This window comes from Calliopsis andreniformis, chromosome 6 (assembly GCF_051401765.1).
Source record: "Calliopsis andreniformis isolate RMS-2024a chromosome 6, iyCalAndr_principal, whole genome shotgun sequence".
Classification (NCBI taxonomy): Eukaryota; Metazoa; Arthropoda; class Insecta; order Hymenoptera; family Andrenidae; genus Calliopsis; species Calliopsis andreniformis.
In genome coordinates, this window is record NC_135067.1 from 13,820,172 (window position 1) to 13,846,447 (window position 26,276).

The 26,276-nt window shown below is 41.4% G+C and overlaps 1 protein-coding gene across 1 annotated transcript in view; it reads right to left on the reverse strand.

Annotated features, from left to right (window-relative positions):
- LOC143180768 (uncharacterized) overlaps positions 1-26,276 on the reverse strand; it is a 67,525-nt gene that overhangs the window by 17,619 nt on the left and 23,630 nt on the right. The window lies entirely within an intron of this gene.

Genomic DNA, 26,276 nt, shown 5'->3' on the forward strand with positions numbered 1-26,276 from the left:
CCTTGTTACGTGGCGTTTTCTGCAGACCGGAAAACGGGCGAGCAAAGGCGGCTCAGCATTTAAATTTTTAATCCTTTTCGTAGTCATCCAGTAGACGTTCTTCCTATTCATGCTACAGCTGTGGTACTCGTTAAAATAAGATAATAGACAGATGCTCGAGAATGACGTGATAATATACTCAAACGTAGCTTTGAAGACCTGTGTTCATTCTTTTACGAAATGAGTGCACGGTGCTTCGTTAATAGACATTGAAGTAAAGTTGTAAATTAAAATACAGTAATACATAAATTGTTGATGACAAAGTTTATCATACCATAGTAGTGTTTGTACCATGAAAATAATTGTCAGGTGGTTTGGCGGTATAAGTTTAGAAAAGCAAGTTTGAAGAGTGGTTTCCCTGTAGAAACGAAAGTAGTTTAGAGTCTTCTTGATCCATAGCGCCTGCAGGCTTAATTAATTTCATTATTCTGGGTAGTCAACTTTCTGGTCGAAGTTTAATTCAATTAATTTATCTGCTTCTTTTTTATTGTGTCGTGAATTTCTGTTTGAAGATACAGCTTCTCTATGGATCGTTGAAAATGCAGTTTCGTAGCGTAAGAGAAGAAACAGGAGTTCTAAATTTGCATTCGTTCTATCAATCCTTATAGAAATGCGTGGTGTATTTAAACTCATTTCCCACATAGGAGTTGCTTTCTTCTGTTCTCTTTTAGCATACTTTAGCGTATTATGGCATTCCACGGGGATCGACACATTTTAAATAGAAACGCCCCTAAACAGTGATTAGCATACCTAGAAGAAGTTCGTCTGCACCGGTAATCGAGTGGTCTCGATCGATCGGGTCGTCGGTCCCGTCGGTCGGTATACGCGGCTGCAGGAGTGCTGCAGGTTCGTTGCACTTTCGGCCGCATTCGTAAAACTGCATGCCACTGCACCATTGGATCTCTCTTTCCCACCACAACCGTTGTCGTGATAATTGAATTTCCTTCTTAACTGGATCGTCATGGTTTGTAATAATAACCAGATGCATTTTTAGCGATAATACCGTAAACAGAAACGATACTAATAAAGATCTTGGTAAACACGAAAAACAATACTTGTGATCTTAGAGTTTCAAATCCACAGATCTTCAAGCATTTGGGTATTGAAATATAGAAATTTAATCATTTCCACACGGTCAATATTAAAACTTCTCATTTGTTGAACTTTTAAGCTGTCAAATATTCAAATTTTCAAGAAAGCAAGGCACCAGGGACAGGCTTCATTGTTAATCTTTTGTGCACTATTGATTACACGTCCCCAACAGTGTGGTATTGACACGTTCAGCTTGACGAATTCTACGAACTGGCAAGGATTTATTAAAAACCTCTCGAGACACTCTCTACCACTAAATTACGTTACCACGCAGGCCACCGAAATATAAAATCCCACCCTTATTTCTTCACACAACATTCGACTGCATTCCAGTGCCCGTCCCATTATCTTCAAGAATATCGTCCCCATATTACACCAACTACAAGCTCCCCTTTTTCCTCTGCCAGTAAGCCGTCCAAAGAGGGATGGTTCTTCCCTTTCCAAAGGGAGCTTCTTCCACGAAGTTATCTCCGTTAGAGAATTCTTTTTGTCGCTCGCTTCGCGGGAATTTCGCGAACTCGGCTGCCACCGTCAAAGCCAGAAAGCAGCGGAAGAATTATGAATATTCCTTTCGCGGACGACATCGTAAACGTCGCCCTTCGCGCTGCCGAGGCGTGTCAAAGGGATTCAGCGTAAGAACAGACAAGGGGGAAACAAGAAGCGACGGGTTCGTCGTACTTCCGCGCGTTCACGAGCCTCGGCGACGCCTAGCTGCTCGGGGTCCACTGCTAAAGCGCTAGCGATAATCGAATCTTCGTGTTATCGCGGCATCGTCCTCGTCGAGTGCATCGACCGTCGCGAACCCAGCGAGAAACAATCGAAAAGAACTAACGAGGGAAAATGAAGGAACGGGGGGGTCAGAGGGAGGGGAGGAAATCACACGATGGTGTGGGCCGATGGTAGCCGAGTTGATTGCACATATCGAGCCACCGCCGGGAGCGCAGACCGGAATGAAAAGAGGGGTGACGACGGCGAAGCTAGCCAAAATAGTCGCGAACAGCATAGCCAGGGGTCGATTAGAATGCAAACAAAACATAGAGAAGAATCGGAGGTCTGTTGGGGGGCCTGAGACCACCCACCTGAGGGGTTGTACTCTTGTCTCTCTCTTCGCGGGGGTAGCTAAGAACGGCGTAAGGAAAGCGGCGGGAATCGACAAGGAGGGCTGTCGTACAAAAGAGACAGAAGTACTCCTATCCCGACGGGAACAAAGAGAAAGCAGGGGGGTGGGTGATAAAAAGAAAGGGAAGAACCGCGTGCACGTGTATACGTGCATGCCTGTTTCATTCCCTTCTCTTTGTCTTTAAGAGAATATCACCCTACTACCGCTGATCCTTCTTTGTCTGCCCTCCTTCCTAGTACCCTTTCTGCATGCACCGCTGCGATAGAGCGAGAAGGAGGAAGAACGAGGAGGGTAGGTGCGTCAGTGTGCCTGGAAGGAGGGGAAGAGATAGCAGGGGCGAAAGAGGGGATGGAAATTCTGGGTAGTTGCCAGATGGCGCATTGCGCCCCAGAAGCTCGCCCCTCGAGTTTCTAACGTTTGCTGCCAAACACCGAAATTCCCTCCCCTCTGTCGCTCTGTCTCTTTCCGCCCTTCCGTCTCTTGTTCGCTGTATCTCCGTAACCCAGGCGGACGCGCGGGCTTTTAGGGTTTCCCAAAATCCGGGCCAGAAGTGGGTAGCGCCGCTCGAAGCCCTAAATTTCGACTCGGGCCACGATTAACGACGCCCAGCCTCGCGTCCTAAGCCCGAATCTATCTGGATAATCGCGGAGAAGACGCTGCGCGGTTAATCGTATTCCGCGGACCGAGAGGTGCAAGGTTACGGCTCGGCAGAGGAATCGATACTTGTAATTACGGTGATTTTTGCCTCGACAGAATAGGGTCGCGTTAATGAACCTCGAATTGACTGGGAGAGTAGGCTCTCGAGAGGAGCTGCGACTTTTTTTTCTACTGGGCCTGCGGTTCTCTTGTGTGCTTCATTTGATTCTGATCAGACAACTACCGCTGCGTATCAATCCTAGGACGTTTTCATTAGGGTGCGTTTGGAGTTGCATGGGTAGGATCAGTTGAGCTGGGGAATTAGGGCGATACAGTTCCTCTTTGTTATGAGCTTTACTGTATTATCAAATTTATCGAAATAAATGCGTTATATTTTGTTTCATATTATTATATATCTAGTGAAACTAGATTGTACTACTAAGTATGCCAGAATAGGTTGTCTCTTGTTAGTCATAAGGAATTGTATGCCATAATTGTCTTCAAACGATTTAAACTCAATTGCATAAGTACCTAAAGTAATTGATATTACTGTACATTTTGATTCTTTAGAAGTTCTTCCATTCATAATCCGTGTCTCAAGTTCAAGTTTACCTAGTCAGCACTGAAAGAAAGGTAGTTTAATAGCTTACTATCGATTCTTGTCTTCCTATTAATTTCGAGACAAATTAATCTAGGTAAACGTCACGCGTAATACTATCATCGAATTAGAGGAACGTCTTGTTCCTTGTTAGAAAGTTCAAATGGGTATTTAGTTAGATGGAAACGCGAAAGGCGGCGAAACGTAGAAACAGTACGCTCCCTGCACGCCATACATACACTTCGATCTTGATGGAGTATACGTATAACAAACGTTCTCTATCAACGCTTATACCCTATTATGCCTAAACCATTCATGAGGAAGCTTTGACGATTCAGCCGTAATTAGGGTTCGACAGCTAATTTCCATTGCAAATAATTGTACGTTTCATTATCCCCTTATTGTCTTCCAATGGCCTATTCATTTCCTTGCATTTATATGCAGTTTTGAAAATTGCCTTGGTTCAGTGAATAGTCTTAAGAAGACTGTTATGTCTATTTTAATCAATGATTGAAAATATTGCAAATATTTAAATTTAAAAAAGTGTAAGAATTTTTGCGAAACATTTTGTGGTAACCTCATATATGTAGATCACATCTATCTTCACAAACGTTCTTATCCAATAGAAACTTAATATATCGTTTCGATAAAATTCTCGTTCATCGTAAAGTCGAATCCCCACGATGAAACTCTTCAAAATTTGCCACGACAGATTGACTGCAATCCTTCGGAAGCCCATCTGCATGATATCCGTTATCTATTCCAGCGGTCTGGGTCACATAGTTGGTGCGTCTGACACTATACATCAGCTTCTACTGAAAATAGCTAGGAATTCCCACAGCAATCTACAAGGCGAACGAGAAATAATGCGCAAGGCCGGGAGTCTATCGATGCTCTTGATCTTGACTCGTTTTTCCTGAAGCCTTTCTCGATCAAGCGATTCCCTCTAATGGCTCGCTCCAGATAAATTGCTCCCTTTCAGATCGTCCTCTTCTCCACCCTTTTTTAAAGCATCTCGCGACAAATTATTTCAGGGGAAACCTTCCCAGAGGACACGGACGTCTTGCTCGATAGACGCGACGCGTACAAATATCTGACATTTTTTATCATCGGATTTAAACATGATTCGTAAAGAACACAAGCTCCTTTGAGCATCGGAGCGGGGTTTAATTTCAAATGCAGAGTGATTCGAGGGTCTTCGAGTCGGAGCAATCGAGAATGAACGATAGCTCGTGGAGATGATCGTGTTTCACCTGGGAGTGCTCCACGAGACCTTGAGATTAAGAATCTGGTAGAGTCTATTAGATTGATCCACTGAAACGAGACACTGAAGCTGATTCCTTCTTTGTAAAGAGATCTGAGAAGTCCAAGCTTTTAAAAAGTTCAAGATCAGTCGTAGATAAAAAGAAATGAATAGATTTTTTAGTGCTCATTTTTTTTCTGTTTGATATACTTTAACCTTATAATTATTGAATATTTCAATCTCAACAAATTTGCAGAATTTTTTTGAGAGCACATAGATAATTAACCTCACGAATTTAGAAAAAGCTGTCTTTGATAGTTTCTAAGAAATATAATCCTAGGGAACATCGTTTTGATCACCAAAAGCAGGAGATCCCTCTAAAAGTTTTCAGATATTTTTCAACCCTAAGGCTTCCTAGGACTAAGATCAAGCCTCAGAAGGCAGCATGTCGCTGTCAATAGCGGGTCACCCGTTAGATGGATTTAATATAACTTAGGAGTGCGTGGAACGCCGAGTCTGCCGCATTCTCCACCCTCCCTCGTTTCCTTCCTCCGTCCCTTTCCTTCTGCACTGAGCAAAGGCTAGTTGGTCTGGAAAAGAGGGAGGAAATTGTGCGAGAGAAGAGGAGGCCACGAGAGGGAGGCACGAAAAAGAAAGGAGCAGACGCATATGGAAGAGTACCAAGACGAAGCGAGAAGGGGCGAGATCCTCTCTTTTCCCGTTGCTTCATCTTCTGGCTGGCATGTTTGTAAACTGGTGTGCGTGGAGAAAGCATGTACACCGCTGTGCCTGTGTGTGCGCGGGGAAGGCAAAGAGATCTCGCGAGAGCATCAACCGCAGCCAGGGAACTCCTTTCTCCAGCCAGCGCTGGAAATAACAAAGGCCCGCAGCCTCATCGTCGCGTTGTCTTTGCCTGGGCTCTGACGGAACAGAAATTGATCGGTTCACCATATAAATACTCCACGACCGTGGAAATACCATGTTCCAGGAAGCAGCTCGCGATCCAAAGTACAGTGCACGCGCGGCTGTCTGCTTCCCTTCTAAAATATGCGTATCGGAATGCCTGCGTTAGACACCAGCGAGCGCAGGACCTTTTGCTGAGTCGAGAAAAACAGTTGTGAGAGCCTCCATTTCTGACACGTGGAGGTGGAAGAACAGAAGCTGAGGAATGCCAGCTTCGACCTCGCGGACCGGGTACAACGAGGTCTCCTTTTCAGACGTCCACGAGAAATTGGATTGTATCGAGCACGCGCTCCTATCTCCCTGATTTTTTCTCCCTGAACTGAATAACATTTCCTCTGCGCGCGATCCTCTTTCCTCGCTCGTGGATATCATGAGGGAATAAGGAAAATCCCGAACTGTGTTTACGGATGTGACGGTGGCTGAAAGCATGGGAGAACGAGCCAATGGCTCCGGGGAGTTTCGTCTGCAACTTCATAAATAATGCAGAGGACTTCTTTCCATACGAGGTGCTCGCCCGACGCATTGTCGGTGTTGTGTGTTACTTCGTTACAGGCTCAGGTCTCACCTGTGTGCTTGTAGGGGAACAGGGGTTCCTGAAGTCAATTTGTGAGCTGGTGCAGTGCTACCATTGCTCATCACTATCTAAAGTCTAGAGCCTAGGCTTCCAATCTGTGGATCACAAAATTTTATCTTGTGAGCCTCTCCAGTTATTTCTACTTGACCAATTTCTTTTAAGGTGTCGTTATTTTCACGCTATCGTGGGTAGAAAAATTTATGTCATAGTCGGTTTTCTCAAACACGAAAATAGGAGACGAAGTTAGATTTCTTTCATGGGAAATCTCGCCTGCGAGCAGATACCGATTGTTAGTCAGCGCTTATCACAGGACACCTGTGCAAAGGCTTGTAGTTCTGGGTATAACGAGTCGAATTGGCTTGTTTGTCGATAGCAACGAATTTATACGGCCGCGAGTTAATATCCTGTCGGCGCGCGGGCAAGATTCGATAAACCTTCGTCATGAGACAATTATATTGGTCCACTTTGGTGTTTGGGGATTCGCGTTAACTTGGTAATTAACGATGCTACTGTACACTTGTGCGACCCTAATGCAACGTCGATGTTAGACTCAATATTCGTACCATCGTACTTCATGATCATACCTAATTGAACAATATATGGATGCAATACAGGGCAGAGAAATTGGTAAAGGAACTGAATTTATTATATTTCTATACTTCTCTCTTTCTTACAGAGGCGCAGAATTTCCATGAAATTTATTGAGATAATTAATCTCTGAATAAAGCATCATGGAGATTCTTTCACTGCGAAGTTTCGAAGTCCCACGAAAAATCTCAAGCATCGTCAGCCCGAAGGCACTTTATCGTCTTTTCAGTTCAAAAATAGATACAATTTCCTTTATGCTAATGAGAAGCACGGAAACGGAAGAATTAATTTATCACAGGTCAGTGACAATATTCGTGCAATTGGATCGTCGTGTCGATGAAGCGTGAACAATTAAGAATCAAGACACATCAGGAATCGAGTCAAAGATAGCGCGACCGTGACCTCTTCTCATGGTGGGCGACCATTTGTGGGAAGAGCTTCAAGGGCGCGTTGGTGGAAAACGGTAACGAATGTTCGATGCATGTAGCGATTTCCGGGTTAATCAAACTCAGTTCCGACCTCTCGGCCGGCTAGTTTCTACAAAAGGCGGATGCTCTAGCGATCGATAGCGAACGTTACCGCACAAAACCTGTCTTTAACACATTCTTATCGGGCCTTCTGAGCGAACATGGGAAACTGTTTGTAGCAATTTTTCCTTAAAAGAGAAAATTTGAAATTGTGGGTCGATAAATGGCGATACTTGTTATCAATGACAAATTTGTGATGGGCAATGTGATACATCAGACAGACAAGTGTAGATTTTTGAAAAAATCTAAGTAGGTATAGACGTGCACGGTTACAGTTACGTTTTTAAAAATTCAAATGTTTGAAAATTTGAAATTTTTAAAATTTTCAAATCTCTTAATTTAACCTTCATTTTTTTGAATTTAGAATTTGATTCCAAGCCAAATACTATGGATTACTAACGTTCAATTTAACTGTCAACTGATATTCAACTGTCAATTTCGAAGAAATCTTATCAGCATCCCGATTCCAGAAGGTGAAAGGTGAAATGAAGAGTGAGAGAGAGGACTGGTAAAACAGGAGGGATTTCTATTTTAATTAATTAAATTCGTGTCGTTGGGGACGTAGGAAAGATAACGCACAAATACAGAATTGGGCTTGTTGCAAACAAAGATCGGCTTAAGGTGTGTGTACGCAGAGCGTAACGTAATGAAAAATAAGCTCTGTGTCGATGCTGCTGGTTCGTTGTTGCTTGCTGCACGTGTACGGATAACGTCCCACGCATTATGCAGCTACCTAAGGCGAATGAATTTAATAAAGACAAGCATGCTGGCACAACTACGATAATGAGACTCACTGGGTGCACCATCTAGTCGATTTACAAGGGGGATATGTTAAAGTTCTTCTAAGCTGGCAGTGATTTAGTGGTACAATTTTGTTAGTATAAATTTAAAATGTAATGGAAGATACCATTACTTCCGGTATAATGGAACTAACATTAACTTTTAACTGGTAATGTTAGGAGCCATGGCATTTATTTTAATTGTAAGTCAACCTTTAATACTTGGTATGGAAGATATTCATGGATAACTTACAGAGATTAATGAACAGAAAAATTGTAATTTTTTAACCCTATTTTCAAAACCCTATTTTCTGAGGCTCTATACGTTGAGTATTCGATGAAACTGTTACGTTTCCTAAGAAATAGGTAATCTTCTCAAACACTCAAACCTAAACACTTCACGTATCACCCACACACTCCTGTAGAAAACTAGCTCCTCCTTCTCACCCCTAAATTAGGGTATCTTTTCCACCTAGCAGTCTATTACTAACAAGCAAGAGGTTCTACTCTAAAGCTTCATTTCCCAGCACATCCCGACTTTCTCCCAGCGAAGGATTACGTAGCTGGAATGGTTTACGTTGATTGTTTCGTCCAGCGGATGGAAACTCCTAGTGAAGTTTCCTCGCAAAAAGCTTCCGCGGAGAATCTCCCCATGGACCTCCTGGCCCGAAGGATTCTCATCCCTCTCGCCCACGTCTCCTTTAGTCGTCGGTCCACGTTCGTTTCTGAAGCTTGCCACGGCCCTGAACATCGCTGAACCGCGAATTCCAGGGAATTCCAGGCTACTCGAAAAATTCACTCTCGTTTCAGCGGCAAAGCCAAAAGCCCAATAAAAGGCCAGAGTGAACGAAAAAACGGGGAGTGATCTCGATACCGTTTTTTTCGCTCGTAAGCCGTCAACAGGGGATTCGACGGTTATTACTGTGAAACTGCTGCTTCAGTTTGTATCCTTTCCTCCTTCCACGTTTCAGGGCCGAAGACAGGGGAGGACAGAGCAGTGGAATTAAAATAGATAACGACGCTTCTTGATTCGTTTCCCCTGTCCGCATCGTTTTGTTTAATAAAGGGGAATGAAGAGAAGTGGCGCGATATTGCAGCGGGATTAATTAGAAAACGCTTTTCGCCGTTTTGTCCCGCTGCTCGTGGAATATTTCCTCTGTCAGACAGGCTGGAAAAAAATTGTTTCTACAACTGGGGTAGTTCTGTTCACTCATAAGTCGTTTTATTTCGAAACCGAAGGATACGTGTTCGAACAGTTCTCATCCTTGGAAAAAATTCGAATTTCGTATTTCAAGCGCTGCTCTGCGACTTCTGCCTGCTGTTTCTTGTCAATCAATCATGCGTCGAATATAAAAACGTTGTGTTAATTAGAGGAACAGTGGTGCTGTCTGTTCATGGTCAGACATGCCCGAGTGAAACGCGAGAGCAAAAATAGTTCAGCGTGCAGTAGATCAAGGTTGATCCATTTAGGTGTCTCCTGACAATAGAAACTGTCTTTCTCTTCTCTAAGCTGTGGGTTGAAATATCTATCTTAAAAAAGTATTAACGAGAAAAGAATTTTCGAACCGACTACTCTAGGTCATAAAAGTTACCGATCGCGATACTTTTAAAGCTACAAAGCATTATTGAAGAGAACCGTGCTTCAGTACTCCAAACTTTGAAGTATAGAATGTCTGTGCCCCAATATTTTTCAAATTCACCAAATATAACGACTATGCAGTGGAAGCTGGAATGTCGGACGCCGAAAAATGGAATTTCTTTTTTTAAATATATTGGAAGCAACCAAGGGGAATAAAATAAATTGTGTCGGACGGACAGGTAGATCGAATACCGATCCTTTTTCCTTCGGCTCATTTTCTCTATAAATCCCGTGGATGGTACAAGGGGAATATAATGGAGGCTTCGAGTGGTCGCCTTTGTGCGAGCTTATTGTCTTATTGGCTCGCTTCGAAATCCATTTAGGAGGGCAAACGGCGTTAGACAATGGCTCGCATTCAACAAGTAATGAAGCTCACCGATTGGCAGTCTCTCAGCTCTCGGTTGCCGCTCGAAACTACTCCAACTAGCGGGGATCCCCCGATTCCGTATGCTTAGAAGTCGGATTTTCCGTGGGCGGCTGAGATGGATCAATCTGTCTAGACCAGGGAGTGCATCTCAATCATGCCGTTGTTACAAGCGACCGGTTCACGGGCCGTCCGTTCTTAGATTTAATCTCCTGCGAGAACGCTCATTTTCAATCATTCCTATCTATAAATCTTCGAGAAATGCCAAGCTTTTCGCTGTGAAAGACGATGATGGATCGATCTATTTCTCCGTGTAAATACCCTTGTACTTCGTCTCGGCTAGTTTTCAGAGGACCTGATCAATCTTCTGGAGATACAGTGATTTACAGATATGTTTAAAGCGGATTGGCACGTACACTCGTGCTCAAGAGTCTTTCGAACATGAGGGACTATATTTCATTGTTAAAAGTGAACTCAACACGTTCGTAGTTTACCAACAATTTAGTGACTCACTCCTATATTCTGGAAAGCAATGCAAGTCTCACAAAATAGTTAAAAATTGCATCTGAAAAATGTCAGCAGAAATTGTTAAAGTTACTCTAATCTACATATGAGACGCTTAAGAGTAGTAAGGACGAACTCTACAATTTCAAAAACACTTTTTATTTTATTCCTTCTTATAGAACATAAATAAAAAGCATTTTTCTTGAAATTCTGATTTATTGAATTGAGCCTAATACATGTTTATAACTACGAACTTAAATTTAAATTATTTCAGATTCTATGTACCTCAGAGATTCAATTATTTTCATAATATAACTTCTCCAGTACGAGACATCTCTTCAGATTTTCTCAAGTTGTACGGATGATATTCCTGCATTTTCTTTAGCCCGTGCAAACACAGTAAACAACGTTGAACTACTTACGCGTAAGCATCCCAAGAACTTTCCTTAAACTTGCTCGCGTGTTTCGAATAGTCGTAAATTACTAGATAAATAAAATTGTAATGTACCTAAGACCCATTTCGTCTGATAATGAAACCATCGATTCGTGTGCTAGGATTGGACAAGACATTTTCGTGGCGATGACGTATGATAATGGGCGTAAGTCGAGAATGCATCGAGCGAGAACGCCTCGCTGAATCGACATATTTACTACTGAACGTTTCTCTCTGTTTCTCCGACGATCTGTCCTCTCTCTCTTTGTGACAATAACCCTCGGAGGAGCTGGCAGACAGCCACGTGGGTAAACCTTTCGCGAACAATTACAGGTTCGAAACCGAACCACGTTTCCATCATGGGCTCGAATTGGGGAAACCTCGAGAATCACGACCTACCACACTTTTCAAAGGCTGCTGTTCATTTAACGCGCGAAATTTGATATTGAATTTATGCATGCTATAGAGGAAATGTTTCCTCGAAATTTATCCAAAATTAAAAATATGGTATGTATAATTTCTGAAGCTACCGATATTTCTGTCCTAGATTTTGAAGGAGAGTTTTAAAATCAGGATTTTCGAACAATTGATTATCTCTCTTCATTAAAAAAAGATTTCACTGTTATTTCTGGAACAACGAATTGTCAGGGGAGTAATAGAATCGGTGTGATCCGATTACAGACATTATCGAAATTTATTCTGCCCGCAGTAGTAATTATAGGAAATGAATCGTCAGACTTCAAAATCCATTTGACTTTTATCGAAGTGGAATGAACGAGAAGCTCTCAGTTCGCTAAAAGCTGAGGAACTTCTGCGATGGAATAGAATTTGAGATCTCGAGAAAAAAGTATCAAAGAAGAGTCATTAGTATCGCTTCGAGGTTGAAAGATCCTCTCTGGTGCTGTAAAACTTTCCATCCAGAGTAACTAAATTAGGGAGAAGCAAAGAAGACAGAAGAGTTTGTTATATCGTAATTGAAACATTTGAAAAGTTTTTCCCAAAATAATAGTTTCTTATTCTCCTTTTTCGTATGTTTGTTACTAGTATAATTTCGATCACGATTTCCCAAGGATATGAAATTGGTAGATGAATTCTAAGATTTGCATAAGTAATCTGCTTTCTTTGAGAGTTTCTCTGTATCACGATTTGTTTCTACCTGCATCTGTCCCATGAGTCCTCATCCACGTCTCTCGCATCTTTATCGCATTACTGTCTAAAAGTTTGCCACGCGATTCTACTGCGGGGAGAATTTCTATTCCCACTGAGGCAGGATTTCCCAGAGCATAGCTCGATCGAAGCAACAATTCCTCGCGTTAGTGTTAAATTTCACCTTCGAAAATTCACGGGAAACTAGCTTGTCTTTCAGCGAAATTTCATACTTTATTTAAATAGTTCCAAAAGCGTGGGGCATCGATCGTAATCCCAAAGGATTTATATTTTCCACGAGCGTGCCGCGTCTCTGGACAGACAATGCAAAATTGCGCAGTTTATTTCGACTGTTTTCCTTTGCTCTCTTCCCTCATATCGACGCTGTTTGTTTTCGCGTTTCATGGTATAACGATGCGAAGCTGCGTTTACTCAAATGTTCAAATAATCGGAGTTCATATTCAAATAACTGGATTCGAGCGTAATGACTTCGACAACAGGTGGGAGAAACTTTAACGTGTAATTCTGAATGGTAGAATAGGATGAGAATGAACTGGAATGGTATTTCAATTGCAGCATTGTTTAGTTTCTATTAAAGTCTAAAACTCGGGGTGATCTGTTGCCCGAGGCACGGCAATCCGCCAAGAATCTAAGGAATACCTCGCTAAATGTGTCTCCGTGATTGGCTGATTGCTTCTGCTCAGGTGATACTCGTCGAATATTTAATTTTCTATAAATATATAGTAGAACTTCGACTAACCAGTTTAACATGTCAGCCTGCAGACTTATTATTTACGAATGACTATTGTTAAATCATAATGCAAGTCTAAATCGGTGTTCTCTTGCACTTTTATTTTCATGACACAAAGTGACATTAACTCTATAATAGAAAATACTGAATAATTGAGACCCAGTTAAACGAGGTTTTACTGACGATCAAAGTCCATGTAAACGTCTACATATTCGAGATAATATTGTAAATAGTAATAGCTTAGCAAAAGGCCAATGGAGTATTGAGTACAAATTTTGAGTTCCACCGTGTCAAGATTCTCATAGAATAATAAATTGAAACAATTTTTATGCCAGAGACATTTGGCGAGGTACGTAGGTCCGAGGCTACCAGACTACAGTAGTTTAACTTTATTTTCGCCCCGACTAAGTTTACCTACCCCCACTCACATCTTTATCGCATTAGTGACCGACTGAAAGTTTTCCGCGCTGTTCCGCAAGAAAATTTCTCGGCAAGAAGGGGAAGCTGGTTCGTACGCCTGCTAACTTTACCTCCCAGATCGGAAAATCATGGTCTGTAGCCAGTTTATCGAGCACTCAGTTTACGAACAAACTGTTTAACAACACGACGCCACTGTACGTGAGCTGTTTTTAGATTCTTTCAGTTATTTTTTATACCTCGTCTTTTTATGGACTGTGGATGCCTCTCGTGTGTATGAATATTCTATGTTTTGTTCATTGATCTGCAGCTTGGTCGAATAGAGTTTCAGTCTTGCAGGAGAGAGACACAAGGTAAAGCAAACAAGCTACTTGGGTTCACACAGCGAGCAATTGTTGCTTCATTAGAGTAACCAATGTGGTCGGGTGAGTTGATTGGATTGATCAACAGACCCTCTTCGTCTTTGTCACGTTGGTCAGAGTGTCTGTCGGAGATTGAATCTTTCTCCCGGAATGGAATCGTGAGACTGTCAAGAATTTCAATTCTCGACGCTCTCAAAGATAAAGCCCTCGTGGACTTATTCCAGCAAAGTGTCCCTTGCTTACTAACAATAACTGTCGCGGAAGATAAATTTTCGCGTTCACCTTGCGGAACCTTTTCTCTTACATTTTCCACTTATCTTCCCACGAGGGATCATTCTTTTTTCTTGCGCCAGCAGCGTCGCGATATTTTGTGTCTCGATTTTTTAGTAGTCTCCATTCCACGTTGAAACAACAGTTCCCCGTAAATATAAAAATCGACTAATCTACTTTCGAGTGTAATCCCCTGAAGAGTCCACCTGGGCTGAAAGAAGAAACTCGAAGCGGTCCTTGCATTCTTGCACCGTTATCTTTTCTTCTCGACGGTCACGCCAGAAAAAAAAGGAAGGCAAGCAGGGACGAATAAAGGAAAATAAAGGAGGGAACGACGGGGAATGAACGAAGGGAATGGTAGGGGAAAGATCCCAGGGAAAATAGGTGAACTGGGTCGTGGCCAACAGCTGCCTTCTGCCCATTATTTCCGTCTCTCATTGGTGCACGTTACTTACTGCTTCCGTTCGGCTGCACGCCGAAGAAAGAGAGAAAAGGGAGGAGAGAAAAGAATGGATAAAGACAATCGATACCCGTAAACGATCGGATATATCGGTGACACTGTTCATCCATTAACGCTTCTATGATTTGACTTTTGAAATTACGTTGTTGTTGCTGCTCAGCGTTGAGCTGGGATGCACGAGTCGTGGTGCGTAGATTGAGATCAACGAAAGACAGGGATGATCGAAAGACGTACAGCTTCCTCTTTTTGGCAGGAGGGGATTCGAATTAATGTTTAATCAATTTTGCTTTACTTTATGAAATGCAGAAAGTGAAGAATTTGTATTAAATAAACTGAGTAGATATTAATGATGGAATCCTCAGAAATAAATAGCGAAACCTTATTTTGGATAGTGAAACCCTTGTTTTAGATAGTTTAATTAATATTAAATTAATTTTCGAAATTGTCCTTTCATTTCACCTAACTTGCAAAGCTCGGATCGAACTAATATGCATCAAATTTTCTACTTAAATAACTCACCAAATACCCATGAAGCATATTAAAATAATTATTGCATAATTATAACGTAATCATGAATAATTTATCGCGCATACAGTAGGACTTTGTAATTTCGGTGCAAATTACATGTTTAAAGATTCATGTTACCTCGTTACTTATCAACCATGGATATCCAATTATTTTCTATAAATTTGTTTCACGATTTCGGTTTCCACGAACGGGGTATACGATTTTTGCATTCACCGTGACCAATTCGCCTCATTATGTATTGTGCTGCTCCAAATTCTGTGGATGCGCACTAAACTTTATAAATTAAGTTTATTGGGCAGCCGATATGAAGCTTGCGTGGCACGTGGTTAACTCTGTATTGGTATAGCGCTCCCATCGACGTCAACTATTTAATGAAGTATGATTCTAATTCGTGGCGTCGTTTACTAGAACGCCACTTATCGCAAGCACATTCTGCTGATGCGATTAACGTTGTCAATAACGGTTCGGTACGACACCTATTGTCCCTTTGTTCACACGCGTTTTCTATGTCCTTCACACATGTGAATAAACAATACTACCTCGTTAGGGGCTTAATAAAGCTTTTACTATATTCTGAATCTATTTAAAGAAAGTTTTGTTTGGTACAAGATTTGACTCTAAAAACATCACCCTTGATATAAACTTGTTAGTGAGCTGTGAGCTTATGTCAAAGAATTCCTCAATTCCACGTTCAAGCATCAAATGTAGATTCAATGGAACTATAAAAAAAATAACGGCAATGTTATCATCACAGAACGCGTAATCAACGCGAAGTGGTATAACCCAGTCATGCGTCAGACGCCGGCCCAGTAGTACAACTCAGCCATAAGTCCGACAAACGCATGCTGCAGCGTTGACTCCTCATAAATTCTTTTTCCACTACATTCATCGTCCTCAAACGTGAAATACTAGCTCCACTTATCAGCAACGATTCCACGGTGCCTTTGTTTCCCGAGAAGCGCGAAACACCAACAAACGTCTGCACGACAGAGAAGCTAAACGTCCAACGCTGCCGTGCGCGAAATAAAACCACCCAGTCGCTTCAGCGCCGCAAGAAATGAAACGCGTCGCCGATAGAAATACATCCTGCATTCGACGGGAAATGGAACTATTCTTCCGCGAGTCAGAGGATACAAGTAACTTCGATCAATCTCCAGTCAGACAAGAGTATTCATTACACCATCGAATAGTGGCTCGTTTTTCACGGCAACCGAGGGGGATATCGCGCGATTGCGGCCGTTTTCACAGCGGCGCCTGCATTCGCCAGCCATTACCCGCGACTCTCCTTCTCCTTGCCTTTGTGATAGGCCTCACCGACACGGATGGACAGGTGGCGTGGCTGGTTTAATAAGTTTCGCGTCCATGACGCTGCCTCGAGGCAACGGGAAACAAAAAGGCGAGCGAAGAAGGGAACGACGAGGGGGAGGAGCAGGGGGTGGCAGCGAGGGGTAGCAGGTGAAGGGTTGTGAAAGAGAGAACGTAATGGCGGGACAGTAGGAGCCGATGGATGACGAGGGAGCGAGAGAGGAGGACAGAACGTGGAAAGGAGAGGAGAGGAGAATCCAATAGTCCAATACCCGGCCAGAACCAAAGCTCTTTGTCTCCCACTCAGATGCCAATAGCTGGCATGCTTCGGGCTATATGCCTACACACGATGCCGCGGCGGTGTATCGTAGCGATGCAGCGTGATCGGCCGTTGGCTCGTCATTTGCCGCAGGAATCTTCGAAATAAATTTATTTGGTCGGAGTACGAGCCGCTCGATGCGGCGCTAAAATTATTGCCGCATTTCCGGCTAAACCGCTGGAAAATAAACTCGGTTTAATTCGGCTGCGTTGCTGAATCGGTCCGTGACTAGGCGTTGCGTTCGAGAATTTGGTTTAATTCGGACGCAGCGCTGCAGAGTAATGGTATGGAAATTCGGATATGACGTTAAAGCGACGTGGGTGTAATGTTTGACAAGTATTAAACGTGTTGTTAAAATGATAGCGATGTAAAAATAGGATTTCACAGAACTTCAGAGGTGGATCAGGGATATAAAAATACTGAGAATTGATTGTCATTTGTTCTATCTGGTCCTGCTTCGAGAAAACTCTATTTTAACTGTTATAAGTATTGATTTTCTTTAGATTTCAGAAGAATTTCAAACACAATCGCGTACTATTATGAGCTAAAAATAAATCTTTTCATGATAATTGATGAATATCTGACGAGAACTCGTTTAATCCAAGCAGCTTCATTCTCGATACAATATTAAAATCAGCGTTGCATTTCGCCTATATTGTATTTTATAATTATGTCGCAATCGTGAAAGGACTGTCGCGCCAAATCTCTCTTTACCTCGTCACGGCGTATTAAACCGTTTATATAATTGCGATTCAATAACTCCAGCGAGTCTGAATGCTTTGACGTCCAGGGTCTCTTTCAAACATTTCAGTTTTACCGCCGTCAATCAATCGCGCTCGAATATGTATCGATAGTCGATATTTCGGATTCACGCTGGCAGGCGACGCATGCGCAGCGGCCTAGCTCGGCTAATTGAAAAGTCGCGCGCATTTATGCGAGTGAATTTTTGCAGCGGTGCACGCGGTATCGTCAATCTAAGAAGAAAAGAGCTTTTTCGTCGCATCCAGGAAGGTATCGTCGCCGTGTTCCCTCGGATCAAAGAGCTTCGCGTCCCTGCAGCCATGGTATGAGTGGGTTTTGTGTAAATATTCCTTTCTGCTCCCGTGCACCAGAGAAATCTGTCCCAACTATTGCTGGCAGAGCGAGGCTATGTCGGAGCTGCGCAGAAGCTGCATAACGTGAGTGTTCTTTACTATTGTTTCTCATTTGTATAGAGGGTGTTCGTCGACAGGTGTCAACAATTTTTAGGGGTGATTCTACATCTTAAAATAAGACGAAAATGAAGATAGACGAAATTGTGTCTCAGGTTTCGTTTATGAATTATTAATATTCGAGGAAATTTAAGATACTTGCACGAAAATGTGACTGACTCGGGATTTATTCTACTGACTTTATTGTGTCTGGCTCGGAACTTATTCTACTGATTTCACTATGTCTGACTTGGAACTTATTCTACTGGCTTCGTTGTGCCTGTCAGTATTGAATGACTTTGGACAAGAGATTTATTGCTTATTTCATTTCTAGTACTTTTTATATTTTATTCATACCTTTGTTGATAGCGACCCAATAAATAAAAGAACGTCATATCGTCAAGTTAAATGAAACAGCGAGTATTTGTAAAAACGTATAACTTCTGTAGCTGTCAAATGATGCAAAATTGAGAGAAATTAAAAGCAAGATGGCAAACTGAGTTTTCGATGCGTTACCCTAATGGAGTCAGTAAAAAGTTCTCGAGCACATGCGAGCCCAGCAGCTAGTCGAATTTTCTTGAAAGTTGTCCAGTGAGTAATGAATCGAAATTTCCACAAGGTTTTCGTTACTTGCTCGCGGTGTTACGCGAATCGCTTGGAACTGCATCTTTGTTCGAAAGTTGTAGCATTTTGCCCCGGGAACTTTACCAAGTCCCGTCTAGTTTCTAATTCACTTTCTGGCATGCTAGTAATTTATAACGGTCGGCGTATATGCGTGTAATACTATGTACCTGAGTAGCACAGCGGGGAACAGGCAAATACTTCACCTTTTTCCGTTTAAAATTTATGCAAGGTAGAGACTCGATCATGGAGAGAGAAATTTCAAGTGCTTCCACTTTACCATAGCTGAAACTTGATTATTTAGCGTTAGAAGCACTAAAATTACTGAGAAAATAATTTTAAAAAATTCTTGTACTTATCCACGCTTTTATGAATACAATGCTTAATTTCTAACATCGAGGTATAGCTTTAAAAAGATATATGTGCACAAAATATGTGCACGATATTCTTCGAACCTTGAACTATTAGTGTTCAAGAATAGAATTTTATTAAAGGTAAAAGGGTTATTTAGGTATCACTGTTTCACTCTCGAAGGGAACTTCCTGACAAGTGCTAAATAAAAATGAGGCGTTCGTCTGGATTGTAGAAGATATTGATAAATTGACGTTTCTCGCGTTTTCACACTACACGAAACATTTCCACTCTTCGAGTCCTTTCTTGACAGTTGTTATAATATGAGATCCCAGAGGTACTTCGAGCATTTCCGCGGAGCTCTTCCGACAAAAAGGAAAAATTCTATTTCCCAGTGAACTCGAATTATCGAATCGGAGAAGTTACTTTATATCGTCAACGTATCGTGAAACGCGATAGAGACACGCCTCGCGTTAGCGCAACTGTTTAAAGTTTCATGAAGACACCGGGAAGGATTAAGTTCTCGTTGGAAAGTTCCATTTTCGTAAAGCTTACGTGCAACGTGCATGCATCCAAGAATAATTAATGTCCAGGGTATAATGTACTAACATATTGACCTGCAGTCACAGGAATAGTTGCCAATTTTATCCTATATCGGGTGTTAAACTTTTCATGGAATCAGGTTAATGGTCGTGACTGAAATTATGGACCAGGGTCATGAGGATTTTTTTCGATATAATAGTTCTAAAGCAAAAGTGTTAAATATTATGATCTGGAAAGTGAAATAAAAAAAATTTAATTTGAATATTTGAATATTCGAAAATCAAAAATCTCTTGCTCTAAGAAAACAGAAGAAATGTGACAAGGACATTACAAGCAATTGTAACTAAAAGTGGAAATCCTAACTATAGATAGACATTTTAATATGTTCCATCAAAGCACACTGAATCTTTAAAAAAATATCTATTGTTGATGGATCAGAATTCTCCAGGTTATTTACACGAATGTACGTTTCAAAAGATTTCTTAACATAGCAAATAAAATGCACTTTCGTCTGGGCTTTTATCGAACTTTATCGACGGAGAATATAAAGTTCAGTGGCCATGTAGAAAGAGGAAAAATCGCGGGTGGGAAAATATATACTGGTGCATCAGTGTACACATTTCGAGCTTTTCTTCGCGCAGACCGTTCCCAATGTGAGAATGAAATTTGTACGACAAACGAAAACGTCTGCCCTTCCCGAGAAATGTAACGTTCTCTATGTGTGTACGAGCACGTGGAAAGCTCCACAGTATCTTGCTAGTCCGTGGCTGCGGTTGAAATCGGCCAGTGGTCGCGTTTTGCGGTTCGACGCGTCGTGTAGTGCCTTTTCGCACCACTCACCGCGAAGAAAACGGCTCATATATGAGAAGGGTGGTCGAAGAAACACTCCAGAATTCGATTTGTATTCTCCGCCCCTAGAGGAAGGCTTTTGTTCTCGCTCCTCGCTTGGAACTAATTGTTTCAGCCAGGAAAAATTCTTATCTTAAGAACTCTGTTGATTTTGCATAGCTATGTTGTTACTCAAAAATTAATTTCAACATCACGAATATGTTATTTAGTCTCAGAAAAATGAGATAATTTGATGTTAATTGAATTTTTGGGGTATATTTCTTGTACAAATTCAGGTAGTAATTAATTGCATTTATTTTGGACATAAAATAGGTAAGATTAGTCTCTAATTAATATAGGGGGCAAAAGTTGTAGATCTTTATAGGGGTGATTAACTTCCTCTTTTAATAGAGATTTTATACCACTCGTTTACTGTTTGAGTTGGATTGTTCCAAACTTTGTGTTTCAGGCTTGAGTGATAAATTTCCTTTTAATGCGCAAGTCTGTGACTTTCAATCGATAAGTTTGTGTAATTTAATTAAGTTTAACGATTTTATGCGATCATTGTACACTACAGGCGAAGCATTAATTTTCCAAATTTTTAAATTCTCTGTAACAAGTAGTTTTCTTGTTGGCATAAATATCATATTACGACATTTGATTTTTGTGAAACTTTTTCTTCAGACACGCGATTATACAATTCTAACTGCGAAGTCAATCGATCAGTTTCACCGCCAACAAATAATTACCCAATTAATCGTAATAAAAATGCTAGAGTTTGTCTGCTTTACTTTCGAGTATTTTGATAGTGCATCACATTTAGAATTAATCGAGAGTGATACAAACAACGTTAATGCAAATAACAACCTACTGTTGTTTACCGAATCAACAAGGTAAACGGTTGTTGACGTAAATTACGGACAGGATCGATGATTCGTAATTAATTTGGATTATTTCCCGTCGCGCTTGAGTAGCGATTAAACTCACGAAGTCAAACGCGGTATTAAACAGCAGTCTGGTGGACACGTTTCGTATTCCATCCGGTTTCTGACTTTCTACATTGTAACTGGATCAGCCCGTGGTTTAATAAATCAATATAATACATTACAAAAAAGAGTGAAAAGAAACAAACACGCGTTTTATCCATTGTACCATTCATTGTTTTCCACATCTCCACCGCGTCTGTTTTTTTCTCATTCCACAAATTTTTTCAGCAGCCTCTGGGCAACAGCAATTATGATAGAAATTTTGATTTTAATCAAAATCCCTGTTCACTCAAGTCGCGGATTCTAATCAATATTCACGACAATTTTCTGTGAACAAATGTCATGTCGTATATATGAGATCTAACTTGGACGTATAGGAAAGAAATTCTTATAATAACACTTAAAAAATAAATACAGTTTACACGATTATGAATATTCTTAGTTATTTAACTACGAACACTGTCTACAAAAATTTTAACTGAAAGTTGTTCTATTTAGGAGAAGCTGAGTTAAAATTAGGATTACTGTAAATGTGACAAGATTTTCAGTGAATATAACCCAACAAAAATTTTAACTGTTACACGCTTTGCAGAATTTATTAACGAGAAGAAAACTGTAAGGGGAAAGAGCAGCTGCTGAGCACTTAATGAGAAATTCGTCTTGAAGCGATCACTTGAAATAAATACGAGAAACCTGAGCGTTGACGTTCAGTGAAATGACTGAAAGTTTGTACCTCAGTTTTGGTAACATCAAAGAGAACCTTGAACCGAGACTTCCTTTTCATTTCTGCGATGAAAATTGCTCAAAAGAGGCTAGGTTGAAAACATATTCGCCTTATCGAAGCGTTAAATTCCCTGACCCAACCATTTTCGTGCAAACCAATCGACTGGTTAATATCGACGCATAAGAACGCAATTATCGTGTAATTTTAATTTCAGCTAAGCTCCAACAATTTATTTTAACTCAGTAAGGAGTCTATTATTTCGTGGTATTTCTTCTAGAAAGAAGTCTGTCTCAGTTAATTCGTCTCTACGCTATTGAATCTTCGAAACGTTTCGTTCTCGAGACTTTTATTGCCCGAAGAATTTGGGTTAAGTTAAACCGAAGTATAGGAAAATTAGGCTAATTTCATCCGGTCAGGAATTATCCAAAAAAGGATTCAGTCGTTCGCGGGGAACAGTTCAAAGTTACGAGACGCCATTCTGAAAAGGGCTCTCGGGCGGCGAGCTGAATGAAGTTTTCATCTTAAAAATTATTGCCCCACTTTCCATCGCATCGAGCGGTTATTTAATAAATTCGTTACGTCAAACGGATTTTCCTCCATCAAGGTAATTCGATTGCGTGTAGCAATGCGGCTACGATGTTCGGTTAAATTACCGTTCGTTAAATCTTTATCTAATGAAGACGATTCGATAAACGTCTAATAAATTGGAAACACCACTTTTGTCCTTTTTTATGATGGAAAATCGATCGTAAGTTTTCCTATGCGAGGAAATTGTTCTAGACGCATTTGGAATTTTCGAGGAACAGTTTCAGTCGCTCGAACGTTCGACATAGTCTTCAATTTTCATCATATCATAAAATCCAAGTTTCTTGGAGGTTGGAGATCAACACATCTACTATCCTATAAACCATATCGTCAGTTCGTAGAAGACTGAAAGTAGTCGATTTTCAAATACCTGCAAACTGCAGAATAAGCTTTTAAAGATTAAACCTGCTCAAATAAGAAGAAAAATATCTGCAAAGATTCATTCTAAAAATGTGTGGATCATAAAGATGGCATACTTCTTTGAACCTTGTCTACTTAGTATTTTATTAAATAACTTTACGAAACCTGTATCACTCTTCTGAACATGTTTTGAGTGTCTTAGATACAGGGTGATTCAACAATCAGGCTGATTAACCTACAAATTTCACGACAATAAAAATACTACTCTTGTATTAAACGATCCATCACCAATCGCCACATCACAAAACTTAAACTCAAAAATACATCCCCAGAAAAGTAGCTCGCATAAAGCCTCCCAAACGTCCCCTTAAAGCGACCCCAGAAATCAGTCCCCTAGTCGAGCAACTTTAAGACGCCGTCAGTAACTTGCACAAAGTGCATCACGTACGAGTTACACGCGCCCAGGAGAGGGTCAAGTGTCCCTTTACGATGGCTTTGGAGCGTCGTCAAAGAAGCAGGAAACAAAATTACCGGTCGAAAGACGCTCTCTGTCGCGGTCACGGTGCTTCCACTACTGGTGTCGATGGGAATGCATCTGGAAGTGCATTATTAATGTTCGTCGAGTACGAGCAATCTCTCTCCCCCTCTGTTCCACGACGATAGACGGCGGTGGCGACGGTGGCTGCAGCGCTCGGCTTTCAGGGTAATTAAATGGACAGCTGCGGGGTTCGGGGGTGGCGAGGGGCGCGCTGTAAAATGTGGCGGGAGACGCGAAGGTTGTTCCCCGACGTGGCTCCTCTGTGTGTGCACGCGCGTGGGCATGTGCACGCGTCGATATAGAGGAACTCGGTGCCGCAACAGGGGTAGGTGGGACCGCGCGATGGCAGGAAGGAGACGGAAACGCTGTAAACGTTGATGGAGCGCCAAGCCCATCACTCTCTCGCAAATCTGATTACCTCCGTCTCTGGTCTGCCCGCTCCCTGCCACGTCTGGTCGGCCTGCACGGACGCTCTGCACGCGTGCACGCTCGCGGAGCTGGGGCCCACGATAGCCAGACCTCGCTGGATCCCTAGGCCCTCTTGGAAAATCGAATTCGTCCGCTGCTTCGGGGGTTGCCCTTCCGTCATTGATTTCCGCCTTGTTTCGCAGTTGGACTGGGAACGGAGGAAACCGAGGCGGAGAGATCCTGCCCGAAGTGAGGGTCGTTAAATGGAAATTGGCTTCGCGAACGGCTGGTCATGGTTTTTCGCCCGACGAGGACCATTAATCGTGTTCCTGTGTCCTCTCCGACGGTTGCTTCCTAGGGACTGCAGTGTCGTTTCGGGGCAGTGGAATCTTTGGGTGGAACTGGGGATGAAATTGGAAATAGTTTTTGGGAAATTTCGGTGATGCTAATGTCGTTGGTAACGTCGATGGGAGTTTTTGGTGATAGAATATTTTGAAGTTGCAGATTTTTAGTGTAGCAAGAAACTGAGTATATGGAGGTTATTAGTTAAGTAATATATAGAGTGTTTGATGACAAGTGTCAGAAATTATAAGGGGTGATTCTTAAAACTTCTGATACTTGTCGAGCACCCTGTATAAGGATTTTAGAACAGTCTGTGTAATAAAAATAGAGCACTGCACATATAGTAACTTTTGCAGGATAGTGTACATGGAGGTGTAAGAGTTTTATCTAAAATTTTGGTATGCTAGTATTGTTCATCCCGTAAGCTCTGTCCCATCCTAATTACACGCGGTGATACTTTCGGAATCTCGAGCTACTTTTAAATTCCGTTTGCAGAGGATTTCAGGAAACTGTGGTAACTCTCAGGCAGCATTAAATTTTCCTCGTATCTCTTTCTTCTTTTTACCGCGGAGAATACTATCTCGCTAGAAAGGAAACGTTCGTTTTCCACGGGAAAAAGCTTAACTCGCTGAAACACGACTCTGTTTGCGCAGCACACCCCCTCTACGGTCTTCGTCGATATACCCCCTTTTTTCCTGCGCTTCCACGACCGAGATGAAATATTCGTGTGGGAGGAATAGTGTACGGTTGCTACGTGCACGGTTACATTGCAGGATCGTCGAGTTTTCCGAGCTTCTGCTTCTCAAAGGGTGCTGGTTTTCGATCGAAAACAACGTGGTCAATTTTGGGAAACGCGCGGACCACTTGTCCAGCTCCGCCTCTGGATGGCAATTTCCTCTTCGTTTTCAACTGACACGTGTACATATATACATATGTACGTGTCGTTTAAAAATTCTAGGAAATTCGATCTTGCGATACTCTGAAACAGGAAATGTTCAAAGGGGTGGTCGACGCGATTGAAGAATGGGAAATCAAATTTTTAGGAATAATTATTCTACAGTCGACTAGTACTCTGGTCGCTGTGAAACATTTAGTTTTATTATAGTCATGTTTAATGAACTTAGGGTTAATTTAAGTATTGGAAAATGAATTATTCTTTTAGCTTTCGTTACTCATATCAGAGTAGACGACACTTTTATGATATTTTAATTGACAGATATTTATGGAATTGTGCGTAATGTGTTGAAGAGTGTATTATAATGTTCTGAAGAGCATTATGAATGGGATGAAATATTCATAATGATATGAAATTTATCTTTGAATAAAAAACTGTCGGTCGTTTTTACGAGCATGACGATTGTTTGTCAACGACAACATCATCGGTAGAATTTGTATAACATTCATTGTGATACAGTAGTCACGATTATCCTTTCAATATGCTTTTCCAATCTATTCGTTCGTTAGCGTTCCAGTCTGTGAACGATATGGAACAAGATTTATTGATCGTTGTAATTTGAAACAACCATTTTTATTCCGCAATATTTCCATGCTGCTTACTAATATTTCCACCAGTGTCATAAAATCTACTTCGTCATATGAAAAATTACAAACTAAATATACCAACATATAGAACACTTCAAATTTTTTTAAGAACCACTAATCCTCAGAAACTGTTCCCTAACACTTAGTCCTGGAATATTTCCCTATGTCAGCTCCACTAAAATATGAACTATATTCCAAAATCAACATTCCATGCAAATTTATACGCAACGTTAGAACTCTTGGTTACTTTCTTGCGAAACTACGAAAGTGATATTCTTATTGTTAGTACTATATTTTGCCATGAAGATAGGCAGTAAAAGAAATAAGCAGAGAATTGAAATTATCTTTCCAGAAGCATCCAGATTCTTTATACATACATATTCAGTGTTGTGCAGTTTTCTTCATTTCGAGGAAAGAGCAACACCAACAAAGTTGCCAGAGACCATAGAAACTAATTGCAACTTCGCGATAGTAATAAGTACACAGATCCATTTCTTTTTCATATTTTCCTGTATCACCATCAGTTGAATACTAGCTGGTTGGTCTGCACAGTCTGCAACGGCTAGCAGTGAATTTATTAGCTGCGGTAATCTGGATTGCT